At 43.2% G+C, this 26,888-nt stretch overlaps 1 protein-coding gene and 1 pseudogene across 3 annotated transcripts in view; one reads left to right on the top strand and one right to left on the bottom strand.

Annotated features, from left to right (window-relative positions):
• Positions 1 to 26,888, top strand: part of KIAA1549L (KIAA1549 like) — a 254,787-nt gene that overhangs the window by 26,479 nt on the left and 201,420 nt on the right. The gene's annotated exons all lie outside the window — the stretch shown is intronic.
• On the bottom strand, positions 13,948 to 19,069 carry LOC123949457 (annotated as a pseudogene).

The following is a 26,888-nucleotide window of genomic DNA, read 5'->3' as shown; positions in this document are numbered from 1 at the left end:
GCATCAATAAGGCATTCATGTAAATAGAATCAATATCATAAATGTATTGATGCCTAAATATATAATAGAAAAACTTAGATTAGGCTTCTGGAAGGGGCTGTGAGGGAGTAACTGAAAAGACTTTACAAGGTGACCAAAATTATTTGGCACTACAAAATGACTTCAACAGTGGTTTTGAGTCATAGACTATTCAAATATAACTACCAAGCAAATTAACAACAGCAACAAAATTTGAGGTTAAATATCCTCTGGTAATGTCTTTTCTAGACTCTCCTTATATGTTTTGTTTTCAGAAGAACTGAAACCTGCACCAGGAATAGTATCTTATCCGTGTGGGAGGTAACATTAGCCCCGTTTTCAGAGAAGGGAGGCTCTGTATCTATAGGCTTAGGGACCTGGTCTGCTACAGGGAAGGTTCATGACTTCTCCAAGTAGGGCTGTTTATTATTAGCTCTGTGTACCATTCCTTTGAGTGATTCCGGCAGTTGGAGCGAGACTAACTCATTTCTACAAGAGTCAAAGAACGAAAGATGACCATTGTGATGTGCTTTTTTTTTGTTTTTGTTTTTTTGTTTTTTGTTTTTTGGCTTTACTAACAAAATACAATTTTATTTTAATTTGTGTGTGCGTGTGTGTGTGACTGTAACAAAACCATGTCACCCCCCTCACCAAAACTGGCATGCAGAGAAGGAAAAATAGAATCCAGAATCCCACAACCCCAACCCACCCGCTGTTCGCGTTTCTGTTCATAACTGAGTGTTGCTTTAATGTGCTTGGCTCGCTTTCAGAAGGGCTGGGAGGGGAGGGGGCTCCTGCCGGCTTCCACGTATGCCTCACACGTGCACGGGCCATATGGCCACACGAGTGTGCATGTGCAGAGGAGGGCTGGCTGCCGGGACCCCTAGGCTTTCCATTTGGTGTCTCTGTTTTCAAATGATCTTTGGTCCAAGTCGTATGACCTCGTATGTCTCACAGACAGGTGGATGTGGATAGTAGGGGGCAGCCACAGCACACACTTATCTTTGCTAACCTTATGTTGTAATCCAGCAGAGCTCTCGACTGCCTTAGCAAAGCTCCCAAGAGCCCTGAAATTCTGGGAGGTCTAACAATTGCTGTCTGCTCTGTACTTTTCTCTCTTAAGGCGCCTGACCCCACATCGCACTGGAGAGATTACCTCCCAGGGCATCATCTTCACGAATCCAACTGAAAAGGATCAGGGCACCTTCCAGGAAGCTGCGGCTTCTTTGGATTCTTCTTGTTCTTGTTCTCCCCCCACCACCCCCAGAACTCTTTGGTTAACCTTCGCTTTCATATACCCAGATGCCAGATGAGGTCTTTTTGCTCCTTAAACTCGTCTTTTAGATTGGCTTGAGCCCCGCTCTTGCCTGCAGGTGGAAGGATGAGGCTCTAAGATTCCTGCCAATTTTCAGGGGCTTATGTTCTTAAACTCGCTTCTGCCTTTGAGCTTCTGCTTGCACTGAGGGCGCTCAGGTTAGGGGCTGTCTGTCCTGTTCTTCACACATCCATCTGGATCATATGGAATTTGGTCCTTTTTCTTAATTTCTTCAAAAACAGCCCATGTGAACTAAGCATTTGTACGTACATGGAAGGCTTTATTCTTTAATTAAGAACATTATACACACACACACACACATATATATATATATTTAGATTTTATTTATTTATTTGACAGAGAAATGACAAGTAGGCAGAGAGGCAGGCAGAGAGAGAGGAGGAAGCAGACTCTCCATGGAGCAGAGAGTCCGATGCGGGGCTTCATCCCAGGACCCTGGGATCATGACCTGAGCCGAAGGCAGAGGCTTAACCCACTGAGCCACCCAGGCGCCCGTTTATAAATATATATATTTTTTTAAGAATTTTATTTATTTATTTGACAGAGAGAGAGAGATCACAAGCAGGCAGAGAGGCAGGCAGAGAGAGAGGAGGAAGCAGGCTCCCTGCTGAATTGGGGCTCAACCCTAGGACCCTGGGATCATGACCTGAGCTGAAGGCAGAGGCTTAAACCACTGAGCCACCCAGGTGCCCCAAGAACATTTTTACGTTACATCCCCAGAACTTATTTATCTTATAACTGGACATTTGTACCTTTTGATCACCTTTATTCATTTTACTCATGCCTCACTCTGACTCTGGGACTGCCAATCAGTTCTCTGTTTCTATGAGTTTGGTTTTTTAGATTCTGCATATAAGTGAGATTATATAGTTCTCTTTGTCTCACTTATTTTACTTAGCATAATGTCCTCAAGGTTTAAACATATTGTCACAGATGGCCAGAGTTACTTCTTTTTGTGGCTGCATAATATTTCATTATACATATATGTGTATGTGTGTGTGTGTGTGTGGGTGGGTGGGTGTGTGGGTGTGTGTGATATGTTAAAAATATCATATGATATACATACATATCACATTTTCTTTATCCACTTATCCATTGATGGACTCTTAGATTGTTTCCACGTCTTGGCTGTTGTAAATAATGCTGCAGTGAACGTGGAAGTGCAAATCTCTCTTTGACATAGTGTGTTTGTTCCCATTTGACAAATACCCAGAAGTGAAATTGCTAGATCATATGGTTGTTCTATTTTTAAATTTTTGAGGCATCTCTAGACTACTTCCCATAGTGGCTGCACCAATTTACATTCCCATCAACAATGCACAAGGATTCCCTTTTCTCCACATTCTCGTCAGTACTTGTCTCTCGTCGTTTTGACGGTAGCCTTTCTAACTGGTGTGAGGCGCCGTCTCGTTGGGGATTCGGTTTCTGTTTCCTCGATGATAGTGATGGTGACTGCCTTTGCACGCACCTGTTGGCCATTTGTATGTCCTTTTGGGAAAAACGTTCAGTTCCTCTGCCCATTTTTAATTGGATTGTTTTTTTTTTGCTACTGAGTTGTATAAGTTCTTATTAACCCCTTATCAGACATATGATTTGCAATTATGTTCTATTTGCAACTATTATTGCCTTTTCATTTTATTACCGGTTTCCTTTGCTGGGAAGAACCTTTATAGTTTGATGCAGTTCCACAAGTTTGTTTTTGCTTTTGTTGCCTTTGGTAAGAAGATTTTAATGAGGGTTGGGGAGTCCAAAGGATGTGCAAAGCAGGCAAATGGCTTTAAAAAGCTCATGCTGTGTCCCTGTTCTGACAGGTTCTCTGGCCAACCCTGAAAACCCTCAGCTTTCTGCTCCTGTCTTTCCATCTTCTCTCTCCCCTTTCATCCCTACCCCCCACCCCCACACTCCTCAGTAGTTTTCACTGAGAGCTGTTGAGGGTTTTTTGGTTACTTCCTACTCTCCGTGATTCTGCATGTGAAGTCTCACCTTCCAAGCCCAGGGAACTCAGCCAATTCCCCTCTCCTAAATGAGATAATTCCCTTCTTAAGAACTGTTAAGATAATAGAAAGCCAGATTATCTACCTTCTAGAGAAAAAGAAGGTGCAGTAAATTAGACTATTCTGAAGTGAAGAATAGTTATTTGTTGTACACAAAGAAGAAAGAACAGAAAGTACCTTTTGCCACACCTTCTTTTCTAAAATGCACTGGAACTATGTTCTGGAGCTAAGAGGGAAATTCTTTTTTTTTTTTAATTTTTTTTAATTTATTTATTTGACAGAGAGAAATCACAAGAGAGGCAGGCAGAGAGAGAGGAAGGGAAGCAGGCTGCCCGCTGAGCAGAGAGCCCGATGTGGGACTCGATCCCAGGACCCTGAGATCATGACCCGAGCTGAAGGCAGCGGCTTAACCCACTGAGCCACCCAGGCGCCCAGAGGGAAATTCTTTTAACCAATAACTGGTGGTGGTGGCGGGGGTGGGCAATAGGAAGTAGAGAACTAAATTCCAAGCTGGAAGTGAAATGCTGGGACTTTGCCACTTAACTACTATATGACCTTGGCTTTGGACCATTCACTTTGGGGCCAGTTTTTCATATACGTGTGTGTGTGTGTGTGTGTGTAAATTTTAGAACTTCCTAAACATGGGTACCTTTGTGCATGTTTTGTTCATCTCTGTATCCTGGCTCTCCATGGCCAAGCTGATACAGATTTTCCTCTGTTAAACCGTTGGTTACCTCACCTCTGACATTGTCCTTAAGGTTAGGTGTCCTGCCCTTAAACTGAACTCTAAAAAAGGCCAAATGTTGCATGCATGGAAAACTTTTTCTCCTGTAAAAAAAACTTAATGGTCAGAGTTTAGATCTTGTGGGTTGTTGGGGGTGGGGGGCAGGTGTCATAACACCTGTGTTTGTTTGTTTCTTTCCTTTTTGGAGGCGTTTGGAAGAGTCTCAAAACTATGCCTCCAACACTGAAACCAAATCATGTCAACACTGACACTTATGAAACCTGAGACTCTTTAAGATCCTGGTGTACTAATGTATTGGCTTAATGGCTTCGTAGAATTCTTTATCAGATTCAGAAAGGTGGTGTTTTGTAATTTATTGTTCTCCAAAGGGCTTTTTGTAGGAAAGTAAAATAGAAGATATTTACCACCCTTAAGTTTCCCACTGAGTGCTCTTTTTCTCTGCTGGTTTTCCTGGTGATTAAAGGAAGCAGCATTTCTTCCAAGATATTTCCCTCCTTCTTTGTGCTTCACAGATGTTTTTTGCTAATCCGCTAATTTCATTAAGGGTGGACTCCAATGTCACACACTTTGGATGGTGACTTTTCCCAGAACCAAGTAAGAAGGTGAAAGAAAATCAATAAAGATCAGTTGCTACATCAAGGTCATTCTGCTTGCTTTTTCCTTTCTGTTCCCATTCCTCATTTATTCCCTTTCTTTGGAAAACACCCCTTTTGAATGACTTCACTTGATCATTATCATAATCCTCTTTCTCAGTTTAAAGTGAAAACCCCAAAGCTTGTTTTTCTAGCGGATTCTCGCCTCTTTTTTTTTTTTTCTTTCTCTCTCTTTCCAGTTCTTTTATTTCCACGGTGGTTTTCTGTAAGTCCTCAGGGCATTTTGGGATGAAATTTGGAAGGAAAGCTCAATACAGTATAGAGTTACCTTTCACCCATCTCAGAGTAGGGAAAAAAAAACAACAACCCCTTGAAACTGCCAGGAACAAACCCAAGGGAGTCTGGGCTGGCAAGAGGTCACAAAGGCCATTTTGTCTTTTCTCATTTTCCTCTTTCTATTATTTCTGCCTTCCTGTCTTCTATTTCTCTTTGTAGCCCTCTGCTGTGCCCTTTTTCGCAGAACTGTAGAGGTTAGATGTGGAGCATGGGCCATGGGAATCATGAAGACTAACCCCCTCATTTTTTTGGAAAAGGAAGCTAAGACTTGGAGAAGTTGGCATTAAAGGAAGCAGTGCACTGTAGTGGAGAGATTATCCCAAGGTTTGGGACCACAGAGAGGTGGGATCCCACGCTGGCTCAGCCACTCACTAGCTGGGTGGTCTTGGGCAAGTCTCTTAATGGCATGGCTGATGTATACAGCATACATAAATGGGCACAGTAATATGCCTTGTGGAGTTACGAGGGTTATGTGAGATGGTGAATTTCCTGTTCCTAAGCAATGCCTAGGAAATGACTCCAGAATATGGCAACTGTTACCACAAGCTAGTGAGAGGGAGTACCTGGAGTAGGTCTTGTTAACAGGTTTCTTACTCTAATGGACGATGTTAACAGTCTAGGTTCTGAAACACCTGCCTTAATCCATCTGGTGCTCTGTTTCCAAAATTTCAGTCTTCATGGCTTTTGACCTTGAGGTTGGCTTTTCCACTCATGACCTCATCTTACCCCTTGATATTAATACTGCATTTTAAATTCTACCAGGTCCTCTGCAGACCCATGCATGGAACATGGATGGGCGTAGGGGATGGATTGAAGCATTTGACTTTGTCCTCGGAGTAGATACAGGATCTGGGTCCATGGAGAAGGAAGAAGGGAGATCCAAGAAGCATTTGCAAACGTGTTTGGGATATAGCAAATTGTCTCGCAGGCCAGGAAGAATACCATTTCAAGAAGGCAGAACTAGCCCCCTCTGGGAAAGGCTGCAAAGATATGGAATTAGGAGAAATGAGGAAAAGTGAATGGATTTGGCTACCCAAGCTTCCTTCTCAAGCTCTGCAAGGGCTGCTTTGGTGGAGTGGAGAGGACATGAGGCGGGTTGTGAAGGGTTATGGAAGGAGGGTGAGGTGGGAAGTGTGGTCTGTGAGTGTAGACCAAGCATCTCCACCTGCTGGTCCCCAAGTTCTTCAGCCTAAGTTGTTAGAGGCAAAGCGAGAAATGCAGAGTTAATGTAGCATGTTTTTCATAAGTTTAATTTTATTTATTTTTAGTAGTTATCCTGTAATCTGAGATTAAACTCTCACTTTTTTGGCTTCAAAATGCCTTCTCTCTTATAAGATCATGGTACTTCTCAACCCTAGCTGCACATCAGAGCCACCTGGGGAGCTCATCGAGACAACAGAGTCCTGGCTGCACCTCCAGTAACTGAATCAGAATCCTAGGACAGACCAGGCAGAGATGATCCTGGGGTGTGGCCAGGAGTGGGACCCTCTCTGCTAGTGTATAGTAGGAATTCCGTGGTGGTGGTTCGTTTTAATGTTTAAATGCCCTTATTTGGCAAAATTAGAAACTGGGGAAACTCTTGGTTCATTTTGCCCAACTTTGTTTGCTCTGTTTTCATTCTTATTTCATTTTTGGTTTTAACGATTTGTAAAATTCCAGCGACAGGGACCCAAGTGCTGGTAACATTACATACGACAAGGGAGAGTGTGTGATCGATTTCTTTTTTAAGGACTCAGCTCCCCCAGTGCTTCTGCCTGGCAGTCAGTGTATTCGCATTTTCAGGAACAGTGGGTTTGTAGGAAGGAAAACTCACTTGTGTTCTCCAGCACAGATTGCCTATTGCTGAGGATTACTGAGAGATAAGTCAGACACTCACATGTGATGGAGGTCGAGCACACAGGCCATCCCGCTTTTGAGCCTTCTCTTGCCTCTTTGGTGGGGAAGAGGGTTCTTGTGGTTCAGCCGTGCCTTCTACGCTAGCCACGCACAGGACGTCTTGTCCTTTGTGACCTTGAAGGTGAAACATCTTTTGACTCACAGCTGCAGGTCTGAAATGCAACACCCCGTAAGCGAAGCAGGAGCATTTCTGCTTTGTGGTGCTTCTCGTTATTTTAATGTGTAAAGGTCAGAGCAGGAAACGTCTTAAATGCAAAGCATTTAATTTCCATTAGAATTAAAGCTTTCTAAGCCTGTGTTATAGCCAATAAAAATGATGATGTCTAAGTCAGCGAGTGTTCTATTTCTTTCATGAATATTTTACATGAACTACACAGGCAGAAAAGTCCATATGTTTACCCAACATTATGTCCAATGAATACTAGAAACTTGTCGTCTTGGGTTATTATATGAGTAACTCCTATTATATATATCCAAATGGTAAAAAGAATCACGTGTATTGTTCCTGGGGCTTGTTTTGCAGACTAAGTATATTGGCTAAATCCTGCTAATATGAGCATTCCCTGAATTACTAATACCCTTACAAACTTGCTATAAATAAGACTGTGTGGGCTGCACAGTCCTTGGAAAAGTGGCTGGGTTCTATACTGGGGTAAGAAGTGGTGTTTCTGGGTACTGCCTTACTCTAGTGTTAGTACTGAAGTACAGAGTGTTGTATAGTAATGTATAGTAATGAGTGTCTTTAAGAGAAACCAGTTTTACTTTGTTTACTCCAGAGTTCCCTCAATTTATTTGAACGTGGAATCCTTTTATCAAGGATGCCTATTAACATTCCACCGAGTAAGGGATCTATGCAATATGACTTTTGTTGGATGTGGATTTAGAATAATTAATTCTGGGAGAAGATGTTTTCCCTTAACAATGCTTGTTTAGGATTTTTACGTACTATCACTTAGCAAAATATATAAATACACTTGACCCTTGAACATGCAGGGCTGGGGGAGGGGTGGGCAGGGGTTAAGGATATTGATCCCCGTGCATTTAAAAATCCATATATAACTTCTGACTCCCCCCAAACTTAACTACTCATAACCTAGTGTTGACCGGAAGCCTTACCAATGACATAAGTAGTTGATTAGCATGTATTTTATATGTTATTATATTTTGTATTCTTATAATAAAATAAACTAGAGAAAAGAAAATGTTAAGAAAATCACAAGGAAAATATTTTTACAGCCCTATACTGTAAAAATTGCGTGTCTGGGTGAACCCACGCAGTTCAAGCCCCTGTTGTTCAAGGGTCAAGTGTATCTCAACTTCTGATCACTTTGGTTATTACAGTTCAATCTGTGTAATTAATTATCTTTATTTATCTATTGGATAAGGATATTTTATCTTTATTAATACTGTTTCAGGCACCAGAGAAGCAATGAAAAGAACAATCGTAGTGAAAATTTAACGTCTTTAGAGGTCTGTGTCAACTGGCGTGGGCTTTATGCCCACTCAGCTTCGCAGAGAGCTGTCCTTTTGGACTGTTGTTGGAGAGGGTGAGAATGCTGAGATGTGTTTGGTGCCTCTACTTGAGATGTTCCCATCTACAAAAAGAAAATCAGAGCAGGGTCTGACAAAGGAATGGTGTGTGATGACATGAGAGACTTTCAGTCTCCAAGATCTGGTTGTTTATGGATACAGAAGATTTGAAACTCCCTGGAAATCCTGAACTAGCCTCTGACAAAGCATTTGTGACACTGTAATTTCTTCATTCAGCAAATCTATAAACTAGTATTTTTATTAACTGCCATGCTCAATTAGTGCACAAGCCTAGAAGCCTCTTGACATTGTAATTGATAGTTTTGAAGATCATCATTATAAATGAGTTTCTGCAACACACCCTTACATGCCTTCAGAATCACACAAAAATTAAGCAAAGTGCAGTGTGGATTTAGCATGCAGTATGCTCCAGGGTAGGATAATTTATGAAATGAATAACCCACGGATGACTAGATAGTCTCGCAAGAGAGCTTTCAATTAATTGTGATAAACAACACAAAATTTAGCTTCTTAATCATTTTCAAGGTGTACAGTTCAGTAGTGTCAAATATATTCATACTATTACGAAACAGATCTCCAGAACATTTTAACTTGCAAATCTGCGACTCAGTACCCATCAAACAATAGCTCCCATTTCCCCCTCCTGCCAGCCCCTGGTAAGCATTATTCTACTTTCTGTCTCTGTGAATCTGACAACTGCAGCGACCTCATATAAGTGGACCCTGGCAGCACTTGTCTTTTTGTGACTGGCTTATTTCACTTAGTACAGTGTCCTCAAGGTTCACCCATGGTGTAGTGTGTATCAAGATTTTCTTCCTTTTAAAGGCCGAATAATATTCCGTTGCATATATAGAACACATTTTCTTTATCCATTCATCAGTCAGTGGACATTTGGGTTGCTTCTAACTCTTGGTTGTTGTGAATATTGTAAAGAACTTTTAAAAAAATGATGTATAGTTTCTATCATAGGCCAGTAATACAGTTCACTTAACAACCCTCCACTGATGGATTTATAGGTGACTTATGGTTTCCCCTACCGTAAACATCGGATGAAGTGTTTCACATGAATCATTGATTATGTCTCTGGTTATTCGCTTAGAGTAAATTCCTGGCATGGAGTTACTGGATCAAAAAGGGTGCGCATTTTTATGGCGTTTAGCACATGCTATCAAATTATCTTCCATAAATGCATGAAGAGTGTAGGAGGGCCCTGATTTCTCCGCACCCTTGCCAATATTGGGTATTGTCATTAAGAAGCAAAACAGCAGGGGCGCCTGGGTGGCTCAGTGGATTAAGCCGCTGCCTTCGGCTCAGGTCATGATCTCAGGGTCCTGGGATCGAGCCCCACATCGGGCTCTCTGCTCAGCAGAGAGCCTGCTTCCCCCTCAATTTCTGCCTACTCTCTGCCTACTTGTGATCTCTCTCTGTCAAATAAATAAATAAAATCTAAAAAAAAAAAAAAGAAGCAAAACAGCAGAAGACCTTTGCCAGCTTGCTGATTAGAAATGGTATCATATTCATATTGTTGTTTTAATGTGCATTTCTTTGATTAGCAGCAGAGAGACTGAAGTTTGTTTTTTCATGTGTTGATTAGCTCTTTGTGTGTATCTTTAAGATCCTATTCACATTCTTCACTCATTTTTCTATTAAGCTACTGGATATTATTTCCTATTGACTTGAAGACCTCTTTATAAAGTCATAGTATTAAATTTTTATCGTATGTTGCAGTTATTTTCTCCCAACTTATCATTTTCCTTTTAATTTTTATGGTGTTTTCGACATCTGACATTTAATATAGCTAGATCAATGAATCTTTTCCTTTCTGGCTTCTTTCCTTGGTGCATTATTGATAAGACTGGTGAAATATTAGGCAAAACAAATTTACTTTTCCCTGCTTCCTGCTTCAGAAAGACAAAGCTGTAGCCATGTTAGGTTAGTGTAGGGCGTTACACATTTCATCATCAATCACTTATTCATTCAGAAATACTTACTGAGTGCCCATGGTATTCTAGGCACCTGTGTTAGATGCTGGGTTACACAACATGCACCTGGGTTGCATGATATGGTGCCGATACCTTATGGATTTTGAGACAGTTCCATTTTCAAATATGACCTTTTCCGGATTTGACTTCTGAATGTATGGAAGTATTATCCTTAGGTAACAGGCTCATTTGGGATCCTTCTTTGCCTGCCTACATCTGGACTCAGAAAGCAAGTACATCATCCAGACTGCAGCTGGAAGGGGACCCAGGTCTTGCTGCAGGACAAGGCAAACATTGCTCCTTCTTGTTCTAAAAGGGAGCAGTCTTTGTTTGGGGGATCCAGTGGGACAACCAAGTCCCTGGGGTCATTCCCTGGCCCGGGCTGCTCTGCTGGCTCATTCATTTCCTTTCTAAGTTACACAGAAGTCAGAGCCTAAGATGGGACCCTCATATCCACGGGTATCTTTCTTTATTTTATTGCCAGGGGAGAGGGCCAAAGGGAAGCAGCTATAAATGCAGATGATTCCCAACCATTAAAAAGACCTTCTTCAAGCAGCAGCCAGCCCCAGACACCATGGTTGAGGTAGGGTGACCACCCGTGAATTAGGAGCCCTGAAGCCCCTCCATGTGAGAGATCTCCCTGCTTCTCGGGCTGCAGGACTTCTCAGGATGGCACTGTTGGATAATCATGAGGGTCCCACGTGGCAGGATTATACCTTCATTGCACTTGGTTTCAGCACTTGTGCAGGTCCAGGAAATGAATTTTTTAAAATCACACTGTTGTACCACTGTTGGTCAGCTTCCCATTCCTGAAACGCTCTCCTTTGGGATTCTATACATTGTGTAGGTTTTTCCCTTAGTAAATTCTTGTAATTCAAAACAAATAATGGGTGGTTATTTATTAATAGTGACTTTCTGGAGAAGGAAGTTGAGGCAGACGGACTGTTACCAGACCATGCAGATATGGCTGGTGGGTGGCAGGGGGATTTTCAGCATGTTTTGGTTTTATCTGCAGCTGGATGCCAGCTGTATTATGAGACAATATAAATTCAGGGCCTTTTTATTCAGAAAGCTCATTCATTTGATCATCCTACACACCCTTGTAATTCTATCGGGTGACATTAGAGGGGTCACAGGCTCAGAGCCAGAACACTCTCTACCTGCTTTCCTATAGAACTTTCATGTTTCGATGGAGACGTTCTCCATCTGCTCTGTCCAATGCGGTAGCAACCAGCCACACGTGGCCACCGAACACTTGCAATGTGGCTAATGGGACTGAGGAACTGAGTTGGACATTCTTATTAATTTTGGTTAATTTAAATAGCCACATGTGACTTGTGGCTAGTGTATTAGACAACACAGATTTCTGAAGGACAGCATTCATAGTTTTTTTTTCTTTTACTGGAATTCACTGTGAGAAGCACATTCTGTATTGTTCTACAGCACAGACACCCGCCTCCCGTCAGAACTTCACCTAACAGTATTTAGCCTGACTACAAGCCGTGCATGCTGCTAACTTCTATTTTGTTCTGTTCCGTTTCATTTTTTTTTAAAGGCTGGTGGTAACTTAATAAATTGATTTTTGGGACTCGCGGGTAGGTTTCAAGCCCCAGGTTTAAGAACACTGCCATCCGTATGTTATCTGCTCCACACCTCGAGCCCTTCCTTCTACCTTTTTTCTCTGGTCTCTGCATCTACCCTCCTTGTAGGGTTTTTGCGTTGGCTGTCCCTCTGCCTGGTGTGCTTTTCCCTACGTCATCTCATGACTGCATTTCTCACATCTCAGATTTCTGCTCTAATGTTCAACCAAAGATTTCCTCCAGTTAACTGCCCTACTGGAGTGCTCTGGGAGGCTCCCCACCCCTCTTATCCTTGGTTTGCTTTTTTCTTTAGTGATGCTCTTCTCCTGATATAGTATCACTTGTTTATTGTCTGCCTCCTCAGCTAGAATATCAGCCCCATGAAGGCAGGCAGGGACTGCTTTGCTGGCTGGTATGTCTCAGCATCCAAACTAGGCTTTTAATAAATATTTATTGAATAACTGAATGGACATGGCCCCAGGACCTTGCTGAGATTTTGTTGTTGTTGTTATGACTTTATATGCCGAGGGGTATGTGGGAGCTTTCATTCATTCCTTTGGAGATACCGAGTTCATCCCAGTGGCCTGGCTGGTGCTCTGGGCACACTAGAGGAGAAGGGAGACACATTTTGGTCCTTTTGAAAATTTTAATTGGTGTCTGGGACTGTGCTGTGTATGGGTCCAGGAATGCAGTGCTGGAGGTTATCTGAAATAGGCACTAGACAATGAAAGGAGTTGGGTGGAGATTTTGCATTTCCTAAAAGTAAAAGCAGCCCTTCATAGAGCCACTGAGTGGTGGGGCCAGCACTGCAGGGAGGTCTAGGAAAAGTAGCAGACAGAATTTGATAGAGAGCACGGGGCGGGTACTGGGGAGGTATCCCGTCTTAGCCAATGTTATAGACTATGCAAGTTAAGACTAGCCCTCAGGACCCAGCTTCCATTCCAGAAGCTCCCCATGCATCTCTTTATGTTTTTCTTCTGCATTTTCCTCTCAGCATTGAAATAAAAACACCCACCTTAAAAAAAAAAAAAAAGATCATTGCTTCAGGGCTGAGGGACGAGCTTTATGAGAACAGAGTAATGGGCGCGGTGGATAGCTATCTAATTATAATCATACCTTGAAATTTTTATTAGCCAGTCTTTCTGCTTGATGGCTTCTGCTTCCACTACGGATATGTTGGTTCCTGGATCCATTCTGAAGGCACAAAGTGTTTCTATTCTTGGTGTATTTTCCCTCGTCTTTCCTTAGAGTCAGATTTATTATTCCTTATGCTTCTCCCCTGTCCTTCATTAGAGAGTCATCAGGCTGGTGCTCTTTTTTTCTCCTTCGTGGAGTGTACACAGTAAACATAATTTGTTGAATGGCTTTCTTTTTTCAACAGGAAGTCTTCTAAAGACAGCCGATCACAGTATTAAGCCTCCGTGTAATAAACATGGAGCTGAGCCAATCCGTCCAAAACATGAGCCATCTCTTTATATCGTACACTTGAGCTTTTAGATGCATCAGTTTTACAGTACATCATCTGACACTATTTGTGATAAATATTCCCCGGTGATTAAATCATCTTTTTATGATCTTATGCACAAGAAAGAGCATCCACAAAGCTAGCCTCCCTACTCTTCGAGCTCACATGTTAAGAGTCCCAGTTTGTAGATCAGAAACCTCTTATTAATTTTGATTGAGCTGTTCCAAAGAGGTCATGCGGATTTTCGTAAAACAGTTTTATGTAAGAAATACCTTCCCCCCCCCCCCTCCGCCCCCCTGCCTTCTTAGGGAGAGACAGAGAGAGCGGGGATTGAACCACCTGGTGGGGAAAACCAGGAAATGGACCCTGAAGTCAATGAGAAGCGTTGCCTTGATGGTCGTGGTTAATAAATATTTACAGCGAAGTCCTGAGCTGCAACTCTGCAGTTTTGTTAACGTAAACGTTTCATGACCGCGGAATGCTTGATGAGCTCGTGGGGCAGGTGATGCGCGCAGTGTCTGGAGCTAGAGGAAACGGCGCGTGCGCTCGCTCGCGGGGTAGGGACGCGTGTCTGCAGGCGGCGCGGTTTTCTTTCAACCGAGTTAATGCAGTGGTCCCAGCTGGGATTTTGACTGCGCTCCACGGATGGAGCCCGTGGGAGGGTGACAAGGGACCCTCTAGCCCTGCAGAATGACGGTTGATTTACAGCCTGACTTGAAGCTAAAGCTGATAGTTTATGTTTTAAATAATGCATAGTTAGCTCTGCAAACCAATGAGCCAGAGCCGTCCTCCTGGCAGAGCCCCTCTGGAAGACGGTGGAGGTGCTCCCGCAGGCACATGAGCTCCCTCCGCTGGCATGTGGGCCCCTCAAAGCCCCTCTTCTCAGGCAGGGGACTGTGCCAATAGAAGTTTCGATTGGATGGCTGCCTAGGAGGAAAGGGAAGGTGCAGGGAGCGTGTGGGGAGAGTGGAGAGGGGCTGCCGGAGCCCACCGCGGGGGTGGGGGTGGGGAGCAGATTGGAGAGGAGAGCCCAGCGGGTGGGGAGACGGTGTCCTGCTACCAGGGCTTTTAGACTTATGCAGTTATGTGACTTCTTGTTGCTCCAAGTGTGGGCTGTGGGCTGGTAACAATAGCATCACCGGGGAGCGTGCTTGAAATGCAGATGCCTAGGCCCTGACTCAGGCTTCTGGATTCTGAATCTTCATGTTAACGGGAGCTCCAGGTGACGCCTCTGCACATCAGGGCTTGAGAAGTGCTCACTAGGCACTTCCATTTTAATACTTTTACAGACCCCTGATCAAGCATTGCGTGTTAGTGACTTATAAAGCAGATCAGTAAGTCATTCCAAACATGCTGGTTTGCAGCCTGCCCCCCACCCCTCCCCATGTTTTAGGGAAGAAAGGATGGAATAACAATAATGTGAGGTTGGCCAGGAATGGAGTTAGTGGGAATTTTAACACAGTTTTGGCCATGACACACCATTGCCGGTATCAACACAGAGTAGAGATTTTCAGACTTCAGCAGCATCAGAATCACCTGAGGGCTTGTTAAAATGCCGTCGTTGGATCCCACCCCAGAGTTTCCAATATAGTAGATTTTGAGATAGGGGCTGAGAATCTGTGTTTCTAGCAGGATCCCAGGTGATGCTGCCTCTGGTCTGGAGACCTCACTTTGACAAGTGTAATTCTGATCATGGCAACCACGAGGTGCTTGTTTGTGTGATCCCTGCCCCCACGAAGTCTATGTTCTGGAGCCAAGCTTGGCCTCCTCTCCTGCCGGATCTCTCACCATACCTCTTCACTACTGTTCTCAGAGCGTCATCCACGATCCACCCATACCTGCGGGTTCCCAGAGTCCACTCTCTCGACCTTCTGAGTCCCTCAGAGTGGGACACAGGATGGTTTGTGAGCATCCCAGGGTGACTCTTAGATGCACTTAGGATAAACAGCCATTGCCCCCTGGGCTCCTACCCAAATGCATTACATGCTTCATTGCTAGGGTGTGTTCTGCCCCTTCCTTGGCCCTTTGTCACTTTCCTTGGGCCACGGCCCCATGGGGAATGCCCTTCCACATAGCCTCACTTGCTAAAATTCCCTTGTTCTTCTAGTCTTCCTCAGAATCTATGTCCTTTGAACCCCGGCTCAAGTGATCCCTGGACTCTTCTTGTCTTTTAAAATAAGCTCTTTAAAATGGGATGTCAGTCCTTATAGCTCAATTGTAATTAATTTTTATTAATTTTATTAATTTAAAATTAATTAAATTTTCATTCCTCCCCAAGCTCCCTCCTCTTTCTGAGTTGAATTTATAGTATATGGCACAGGTGGCCTATAGTGAGGTGCAGGTCAATGGACATTGCCAGGAAAAACAAGAAAAAGAATAAGAAAAGTATATGAGTTCTCAAAGTTGTTTAAAAAGCTTAAATGGTACATGACACAAAACAGCACTGCCCTTAATGCTGTTAAGTACGTGATTAGAGCCCCTATTGATTGTAGGCTCTTGGATGGCTGAGACTGTCTTATATTCATCATATTGGTCCCTCACGTACCTGGCTTATAGTAGATGTTCAATAAATATTAGTTGAATGATGTAAATGTGATTTAATTATTTCTGGGTAAAGTTAACACCATCCCTTTTCTGCTTTGGTCATTTATTGCATGTGGAAATATACACTCTGCTTCGGATGCTGATGAGAAGGGCAAATAGAAGAGATTCAGCCAGGAAAGTGATGATCTTCATTCAGGCTCCCTAGAGCCAGCACTGTTTCTATAGAATCCTGGATGTGTGTGGGACTCAGAATGGGGGGTGGGAGGGAGATGGGGCTGGGGGAAGGACTGTCCTCTGGAGCTCTCTGTTTGAAGGGCATGGGGAAATCCTAAAGTCCTCTAGCCCAGAGACATTGGGTCTTCTGTATCTTTGCATCACAGGTACTTAGAATAGAAAGCAGGCTGGGAGTCAGTGCTTGCTGAATGAATGAAAGAGTGAGTCGATGAATGAATGACGAATGAATGAAATTGTGACTTTGAGTCCCTGTCCACGTATCAAATCTTGACCTCTTTATGTCTCATTTGCTTCATTTTAAGGGTAGAGGTCTTATGATGTACTCTAACTTATCTCAAGGAATTTCCGAGAGCCCAAGATGATTTAATGAATCTGAAAGCACTATTTAAAGTGTTACATATGCTTTATTACTTAGATCATACGAGAACTTTTTCTGTGTTTCTTTTTTTTTTTTTTTCTTTTTCTGTGTTTCTTATAGACAGCTCTTCTTCTTGGTTCTGAAGGCCTATTTTATTTTATTTATTTTTAATTTTACAGGTTTTTTTATTATTTTTATTTATTTTAAAGATTTTATTTATTTATTTGACAGAGAGAAATCACAACTAGGCAGAGAGGCAGGCAGAGAGAGAGAGAGAGAGGGAAGCAGGCTCCCTGCTGAGCAGAGAGCCCGATGTGGGACTCGATCCCAGGACCCTGAGATCATGACCTGAGCCGAAGGCAGTGGCTTAACCCACTGAGCCACCCAGGCGCCCCCTGAAGGCCTATTTTAAAACTTTGTCAATTAGGGGACTCTTGGTTCTCTTGGTTGGCTCATTCTCTACTGATTTGCTCTGTATGGAGAGCAGACGAAGTGCAGGTTTGGAAGTGTTTCTGTGTCACTGTGATGTACAGAGGGATCTTCCTGCTAATACTTGTTTCTCTGACAGCTGTATTTCACACTTTGTACTGTGGCTTTCTTTGAAGAAACTCCAGGCTTATAAGAATGATTTGTTGTGGCATTTCCTTTTGAGACATAAATGTTGAGATGGTATAAATACACAGTGGAGACATCTGGGTACAGTAGTGAGAGTGGGAGGAAATTGGCGTTTGGATTTGGATCACCTGCGTTCAAGTCCTGACTCTGCCCTTCATCTGCAATTTGCACGATCTTGGGCATTTTTTTTCTTTTGTCATATTTTATAATGGAGAATTTAAAAAACACACAAAATATACAAAATAGTATAATGAAGCCCCCATTTACCCATCACTCATCTTCAGTGACTATTACCTGATCCAGTTTGTTTCAATAGTAACAGCTTCTACGCTTCCTCAATATAATTTTTAATAAAATGCAAGATGCTATATTCTTTCATTCATAGATCTTTCAAGGTTTATTCGTTTATTTTGAGAGAGAGAGCGCGAGTGCATGCTTGAGCTGGGGGAGGGGCAGAGGGGGCCTCTGAATGTGGAGCCTGATTCAGTGCTTGATCTCGTGACTCTAAGATCACACCCTGAGCCAGATTCAGGAGTCGAGCGCACAACCGAGCCACCCAGGCACCCCTCATTCGTAGATATTTCAAAATGAATCTCTAAAAAGATAAGGATTATGTATTTATTTATTTTAAGTAGGCTCTGTGCCCATCGTGGAGCCCAGTGTTGGGCTTGAACTCACAATCCTGACATGGAGACCTGAGCTGAAATCAAGAGTCAGACACTTAACCGACTGAGCCACCAAGGTGGCCTTTATTTTTTAATTTTTAAAATTTTAATTTTTTCTTTTTCTTTTTTTTTAGATTTTATTTATTTATTTGACAGAGAGAGATCACAAGTAGGCAGAGAGGCAGGCAGAGAGAGAGGAGGAAGCAGGCTCCCCGCAGAGCAGAGAGCCCGATGCGGGACTCGATCCCAGAACCCTGAGATCATGACCTGAGCCGAAGGCAGCGGCTTAATCCACTGAGCCACCCAGGCGCCCCTAATTTTTTCTTTTTCAAAGACGTTATTAAAGGTCATTATGGAGCAAATCCAGACTCCAGATCCAGCTGCCAAGGAGAGCCTGTTATACCATGGGTACCAGCTGTGGCTGGGCAGCGGCTCTGGCTTACCATCCTTCTGTTCTGAGATGGCAGTGGTGGGCTGTGTCTCCTCCATAATGCTCACATGATCAGGACAGGGTCTCGTAGGGCCAGTCTTAGCGCTTGGATCCCAGAGAAGCACGATCTTCACTTTGATGCCCAGCACACCCTGTCTGAGCAGCTCAAGGTATACAGCAGTGTCAACATAATAGTTCTCAGGGTCCCCACTGTGAATCAGCAAGTCATCCACAAACTTCATGAATTCAGCCCTCTGTCCTTGGAGTTTCCCAGACGCCACGACCTCAGGGCCTTTGGCGTTACTCTTCATGCTGAACTGCAGCCTCCCCACCCCCCGCCCCACAGCAGGGCCTCCCAGGAGCTGGTACAGCAGAGGCTCGGCCTGGACCGTAGCACACAGACCTCTTGTGGCCTCCTTTTCAGTGTGGAGCTCTGCCGTGCCCTTAAGGAAGCCAAACCTCTTTGGAACCACAGCAGTCGATTCTCAGATCCACTGGTCCTTCTCACCAAGAACATTCTGTGTCCTGGTGGCCAGCATGATAATTTCTGTCTTAGTGTACCCTGAGGTCCAGCCAAGGTGATGATTTCTGACTTGGATAGTGTACCTTGGACCTCAACTCCGGAGTGACCATCTTCAGCCAGCTCCTGAGTGAGAAACTCATTCAGTTCAGCTCTGAAGATGCCATCAGCAACAAACTTCCCCTTCTTGGAAATTTACACCATCATCTTGCCACCAAATGGAAAGCAGATAAAGACTTTAAAAACATAACTAAAATGTCATTATCACATTTGAACAAATTAATAATTCTTAATATCAATAGAATCCAATGTTACAAATTTTCTATTTTCTTTTACAGTTTGTTTGAAAAAGGATCCAGTAAGCCCTACATCTGCTATTTGTAAGAATTTCTTTTAAGTGTCTTTTAATCTATAGGTTCTCCATCATTTCTCTTTCTCTTTATTATATATAAAAGTGTGAAGGGGAAAAAAAGCAAGTTGTTTGCTCATGGAATTTGTCAGTTTGGATTTTGCTGATTATATCTTTGTGGCATATTTTGTGTAAATTAGAGGCATGACCAGATTTAGGCTAGGGTTTTGGTTTTTGATCCTGAGCATGTTTTTGCTCTTTCTGACCTCTGTGCATACTACCCATCTCATAGCTGTTGTGAAAATAGAAAAGAGAATATCCAGGGACAGACCATGTCCATCCCAGAAAGAGTAGTTGTCATGATGATTGGGTCATACTCTCTGTGAGCATGTGGGGGCTGGGCCCCAGGAAGCTATTTTCCTCCCACACTGTTCAGACTTAATATTGCAGCAGGTGCTGTGTCAGGAGCCTGAGCATCAGGTGGGCTGGGGGTCCCGCTCTACTGTATTCGCCTTGACAGGAGTCAAAGTACTTCAACTCTCCGAGCCTTCCTCCTTTCCTCAAATGCAGCTAATAACATGTATCCTCAGAATTCTGAGAATAGAGGGGATGTATGTAAAGAACCTTGAGTGTGGTTGATGATCAAGGTTGATGATCTTTGTTACTGATGTTGATGTTGATAATGATATTGATGATGATTTTGATGTTGATGATCTATTGTTATTCTCATGTGGGACTTGGGGGCACTTAGTTTGTGAAGAGATTCGGGTGTGGCTGGGGGTATAACTAAAACCCTTCTTTTCCTCTTTTAAGCATATCTGGGGATAAAATAACCTACAATATAATCAAGAGAAAGAAAGAAAAGTAGGGGCACCTGGGTGGCTCAGTGGGTTAAAGCCTCTGCCTTTGGCTCAGGTCATGATCCCAGGGTCCTGGAGTCAAACCCTGCATCGGGCTCTCTGTTCAGCAGGGAGACTGCTTCCCTCTCTCTCTCTGCCTGCCTCTCTGCTTACTTGTGATCTCTGTCTGTCAAGTAAATAAAATAAAGTCTTAAAAAAAAAAAAAGAAAGGAAAGTAAACCTTTTGGGTGCTGAGTACAATTACATTTACTGGTGTACAGATGCTGGAATGGGAATGGAAACATCTGCTTACTTCCACTCCGACCAGGAGAAAGGTTGGGATTCTATTTTCCACTGTTATCAAATATGATAGGGGTGCAAAACCGGGCAAACAGCACCATCGCCAAAAGATCGAGAGTGACAGCACCGGGAAGGAGATGTATCAACTCTTTTGTGATGTGCCCCGTCGTTTGATGCACTGAGAAGAGTGAAATATCCTCTGTGGGGAATTCTTACTCAAAATGCCCAATCTCGCTTGTAGTGAGGAAACATCAGACACACCCAGATCAAGGGACCTTCTGCAAGAGACCTGACCAGTTCTCTTGGCCAATGTCACGGCTGTGAAAGGCAAAGACCAAGGACCCGTCACAGGTTGGCAGAGGCTAACAAGACTTGAGAACTAAATGCAGTGTGGGACCCAGGATTGGATCCCTCATAGGAAAAAGAACATCAGAGGCAAAGCTGGCGGCATTCACGTCAGGTCTGTCAAATCATTGATATAATTTATCAGAGTTATTTTCCTGGTTCCAACATTTGTATCACAATTATGTAAGATGTTAACTTTGGAGGAAGCTGGCTGAAGGGTACTGAACTGTCTGTACTGGTTTTGTGATGTTCTAGAAGTCTAGAATTCTTCCACAAGTTAAAAACATGAGACCAGGGTGCATGGCAGCCTTTGTGAAGTATACCATTTTCTAGCAAGTGGAGCTTGCTTCTTTTCTGCTCATTAACTTAGGAGCTAGAAACACCAACGTACTCTTGAGCTAAAGCAGTCAAGATCTGGACTGGTGAAGTTCCTCACTGTAAATCGAGAGAGAGTTGCGTTAACTGTTTGAGGTTCCCCAGAGACCTTCCGAGTACACCAGTGTTTAGGGGCCCCTGGGTGGACGGAGTTCTGGTGGTGTCATCTTTCATCCGGTAGATCTGGCAAATCTGACTGGCTAATAATGATAGTTACCTCCTTAGATTGGTGCCTGTTATATGCTTGAAACTTGAGCTGCTAAGTACTTATCTCAATCCTTATCACATCTTTGGAAGGCAGGTGATAGTTCCTCCATTTTATGATATGTCTCAGAGAGACTCATTTGCCCCAAGGTCACTCGGCTGGAATGGAAATCTGACTCCAAAGCTCAGACCCTGACAGCAGAGCCATTCTGCTCGCCCTCCCAGGTGCCCTTCTGGCCAGTCTAATCATGCCTGCGTGCCCCTGCTGGGCCTCTGGACCTACCCCCGCCTTATCATTGATGCTTGCACTAGATAGAAAAGAGGATTTGGGGTACTGGTACTTTCCTATCCTCTGTTATATACTTTTATGTAGGCTCCTTGGGGGCTATTAATAAGTTTCTATGGGGGTGCCTGGGTGGCTCAGTGGTTTAAGCCTCTGCCTTCGACTCAGGTCATGATCTCAGGGTCCTGGGATCGAGCCCCGCATCAGGCTCTCTGCTCAGTGGGGAGCCTGTTTCTCCCTCTCTCTCTGCCTGCCTCTCTGCCTACTTGTGACCTCTCTCTGTCAAATAAATAAATAAAAATATAAAAAAAAATAAGTTTCTATGGTCGGATATCTTTGGGGGAACTTAGGGATAAATAAATTAAATAGCCCTCTACCTTTCCCCAGGCAACTGAATGCATTTGGAGAAAACCACACAACCAGGCTGACTAGTTCAGTTTACGTCTATTAACTTTAAATGGGGTGTTCAAGCCACCCAGCAGTGCTGCCCAGTTGCCCCATCCGGGCACACACCCATGCTCTGGGATAACTGCTTCTCACCTTCTCCCCACTCATAACATCCCCACATCTCCTAAAGAAAACCCTATTCCAACAGAGAATTTCCACAACCCCCCACGGCTGCCATGACCAAGCTGCCCGAATCCTGCCTCCTCTCCTTGCAAGGATGAAGCATCTTTGCTTCTTGTGCACGAGACAGAGGTCCTTCTGCCAGCAGATCCCCCTCCGGTGCCCTCTCTCCAGGTGCAGACGGGCATGTGCTCCATCTAGCATGTCAGAGAAGCTCCGCCTTGACCACAGAGCCCTCTTCAGCTCTTCCCCTTTCCAGCCAGCCTCCTCGGAAGAGACTTCTTTCAAACCGTCTCCTGTCCTTTCTTCCCTTCTTGCTTTTTTTAAAAATTAAGGTGAAATTCACTTAACATAAAATGAACCATTTTAATGTTAAAACATACAATTCCGTAAGATTTAGTACATTCATGGTGCCATACAGCTCCCATCTAGTTGAAGTGCCCCCTACCCCTTGCTGGTTACGTGTTCCCCCTCTACTCTCCCCTCCCCCTCGCCTCCAGCAACCACCTGTCTGTTTTTTGTTTGGCATTACCTGTTTAGTGTATTTTATAAAATGGGCTCATACAATATGTTGACCTTCTTTTGCTTACATAACGTTTTCAGTGTTCATGCATGTTGTGCCCATGTGCAGAATTCCTTTACCTTTTACTGCTTCGTAAGATCCTGTTGTATGTATAAGGCCCCCCCCCCCCCTTTTTTTTATCTTTTCCTTCATGGATAGACAGTTGGGTTGTTTCTACCTTCTGGCTGTTGTGAATAGTGCTGCTGTGAACATTCTCGTACATGCATTTGTTTGAGGATCTGTTTTCTGTACTTTGGGGCATATCCCTAGGAGTGGAATTGCTGGGGCATATGGTAGTTCTATGTTTCAGTTTTCGAGTCACTGCTGAACTGTTTGGTGGTTTGAACCAAGTGGCTGGACCATTTTACATTACCGCCAGCAATGTACAAGCATTTCAGTTTCCTTATATCCTTATCAATATTGGATATTTCCTGGTTTTCTTCCCATAGTCACCCTAGTAGATATGAAGTGGTATCTCATTGCGGTTTTTTTTCCTCATTATGGTTTCAATTTGTATCTCTCTAATGGTTAATGACATTGAACATCTTTTCATGTGCTTCTTGGCCATTTTCTGTATCTTTGGAGAGAAAAGTCTATTCAAGTCCTTTGCCCATTTTTTCACTTGGTTGTTTGTTGTTGTTTTTGAGTTTCCCATTCTCTCTTGAATCAATTTTAATCAGGCTTTTGTCCTTATCATCCCCCAAAGTTATTCTTTTTTTAAAATTTTTAATTTTTTATTAGCATATTATGTATTATTAGCCCCAGGGGTACAGGTCTGTGAATTGCCAGGTTTATACACTTCACAGCACTCACCATAGCCCATACTGTCCCCCATGTCCATAACCCAACCACCCTCTCCCTAACCCCTCCCTCCAGCAACCCTCAGTTTGTTTTGTGAGATCAAGAGTCTCTTATGGTTGATCTCCCTCCTGATCCCATCTCGTTTCATTTTTCCCTTCCCTACCCACCAAACCCCCCATGTTGCCTCTCAAATTCCTCATATGAGGGAGATCATATAATTGTCTTTCTTGGATTGACTTATTTTGCTTAGCATAATACCCTCTAGTTCCATCCACATCGTCGTAAATGGCAAGATTTCATTTCTTTTGATGGCTGCATAGTATTCCATTGTGTGTGTATATATATATATATATATATATATATATACCACATCTTCTTTAACCATTCATCTGTTGATGGACATCTAGGTCCTTTCCATAGTTTGGCTATTGTGGACATCAGTGCTATAAACATTTGGGTGCACGTGCCCCTTCGGATCATTACATTCCACAAAGTTATTCTTATCAAGGTCACCTATGGCCTCCCACTTGGTCAAACCCAGTGGTCCCTTCTCAGTCTTCATTTTATTGTCCTCACAGCAGCATTTAAAGGAAGACCACTTCTTCCTTCCCGAGGTGCTTCTTCACTTGTCTTCCCAGATCCCATTCTTTCTTAGCTGTTTTCAGTGTTCTTTGCTGGTCCCTCCTCATCTTCATAACCTCTAAGTCTTAAATTTCCTTACAGCACTGCTTTCACACCTATCTTTCTATCCCCACTTCCCTGGGTGACCCCATCCTTCCAGCTGTTCAGGCCAGAAATCTTGGGGTTGTCCTTGACCGCTCTTTGACCTCCTCCACCTGGGTCTACCTCCATAATATATCCAGACTCTGATCATGTCTCACAGTCTTCACTGTATTCACCCTGTTCCAAACCACGTCATTTTTCAGCCAGAATTTTGAAATGCTCTACAAACTGGTCTCTTTGTTTCTCTCCCTCCCTTTGCCACCATCTAGACTGCATGAAACACAGCAGCCAGCGAGATCCTGTTAAATTGTGAGTTAGATCTCATGTTATAGCTCTGCTCTGAAGCCTCCAATTGCTTCTTCTTTAACTCCAAGCTTGAGCCAAAATCTCTATATGATGTAGCCCTGGCTTCCTCTTTCATCTCGTCTGTCACTCCCCACCTTGCTCAATACCCCTCCAGCCAATGCTGGAGTTTCTGCTGTACCTCAAACCTACTGAACACCCTCCTGCTTCAAGGCCTTTGCACATATTGCTCTGTGACTGGATTACTCTGCCTGGATTACTCTTCCTCCTGAAAGCCATAGGGCTTTCTCCCTTCCTGTCTTTATCCAAATGTCCCTTTGTTAGTGAAGTCTCTATAGACCACCTTATACAAAATAGTAACGTCCTCCTCCCTCCTCTGATCTTCCTTCCTCTGCTTTATTTTTTCCCTTAGCACTTATTTATTGCCTGGTTTCTTTCCCCTATTAGAATATCAACTTCCCAAAAGCGGGATTTTGTGGGGGTTTTTTGTTGTTGTTGTTTACTGCTTTAGTCCCATTGTTTACAACTGTACCTGATATAAAAACAGGGATACTTGGGGTTTTCTACTTTGATATATGTAGATGTCCTTTATAAATCTCTAAGTAGAGGGTATTTTTGCAGTATTTCCTCACCCACTCTTTTTTTTTTTAAACCTATAGAGCCTATTTTTCACAAAGTATTTTTGGGAAATGCTGGAACAGACTTTTATTTGTATTTTATTTGTAAGTCATATTTAGGGTGATGGGGGTGGTGAATGTTATATAACCTAAGTCTCTTACCCTTGACTAATAAAACATTTCAGCATGTAGGAAAAATGTACATCCAAAAGGCCTGAATTTATCCTGAGGGTATGCTTGGATAACTCATTAGGTAAGATCTGGCCAATTACTTCTTCTTTGATTCTGAAAGGTGGTTTTACATTTGAGTATTTCTGCACAGTTTCATGCTTATAAGCAAAGTGTGATGTAACTTTTTTTTTTTTTTAAGATTTTATTATTTATTTATTTGACAGACAGAGATCACAAGTAGGCAGAGAGGCAGGCAGAGAGAGAGAAAGAAGAGGAAGCAGGCTCCGCGCTGAGCAGAGAGCCCGATGTGGGGCTCAATCTCAGGACCTGAGATCATGACCTGAGCCGAAGGCAGAGGCTTTAACCCACGAGCCACCCAGGTACCCAGTGTGGTGTAACTTCGAAGTAGTTTCTCCTAGAGCTGTTGCAACCATTGAAGCCTGCTCTTTCTCTGCTCTTGTCTCCATTCCCCAAATGATCTGTGCTGTGCCCTTTGGGAGGTCAGAGTCCTGTAGGGTCAGCTTAGGTGGCTCTGTCATGTTCTAGGACCAGACTTACTTTGAATCTGTCAGAAGCAGCTCTGAGAACGCAGGGGTTCTTTCCATTTGGTTTGCCATTATAGACCCAAACACCTAGTGCCAGGCTGCTCACAAAAGAGGAGGCCAATTAAGATCTGTTGAATGAACTTTGAAGTAGCACCAGGGAACTCTCTTTCACTTGACCCTGCCTCATGGTGACTTGTAATTAGGACTCAGCTTCAATGATGTCTTTGATAATAGGTGTGAATATGTTCTAAATGGAAATCAAAGTACTTTTCCTCTTGTTTCCATGATCTCAGCTCACAAACAATAATATGGGCATTCTTGTAAAGAGTCTTCAATTAGTTCAACTAGTTTGTGGTTAGGTAGATTTCAACAAAAAAGATCCCATTTGGGCATTTAATTTGTAAGCCACTATATAACGTATAACAAAGCAGCTTGTGTGATCAGCATTCTTAGAAGAAAGTTGCTCTGATGATCTGTGTGGCACCTTTTGATTTTGAAAAGATAGAAAGGATGATGTCAACCCACAATGCAAATGGTGGCTTGATATTTTATTTCCTAGAAATGGCCAAAAGGAGAACAGTGTTATTTCTGGAAACTGGAAAAAGAAAACGTTACTTGGAAAAGCCCAAGATTTGTGTATTTCAGCTTGCTTTCTTAGGCATAGAATGATGTTCCCTTTCCTTTTAGCTTTTCCAGGGCGCACTCTGATTTGCATGGCAAGAGTTGTGCTGTATCTGGTTAATTAACCTGGTGTGTGAGTGTCTGAGGATTAGTGTCTTGACTTGCTCTAATTAAGTTCAGAAGATTCAAAGGTCACCTGAATAGGGATGGGATGGACATTTGCTTTTGGAAGAGACAGTAACATTTCTTTAGGTGAGGAAGCAAATGGGCATGGAACATAGACCCCGGCGTCAGGGTTGTTTTTGTTGTTGTTGTTTGTTTGTTTTGATAGTGTTTTCATAGACGTCACCATAGTTACGGCATCTCTGTAAATCACACATCTATTCCAGAAAGGAGAATGAAGAAGCTTGTGGTTGCAGAT

This window comes from Meles meles, chromosome 8 (assembly GCF_922984935.1).
Source record: "Meles meles chromosome 8, mMelMel3.1 paternal haplotype, whole genome shotgun sequence".
Lineage (NCBI taxonomy): Eukaryota > Metazoa > Chordata > Mammalia > Carnivora > Mustelidae > Meles > Meles meles.
Note: the sequence above shows the minus strand (reverse complement) of the source record. Positions and strands in the feature narration are given on the sequence as shown.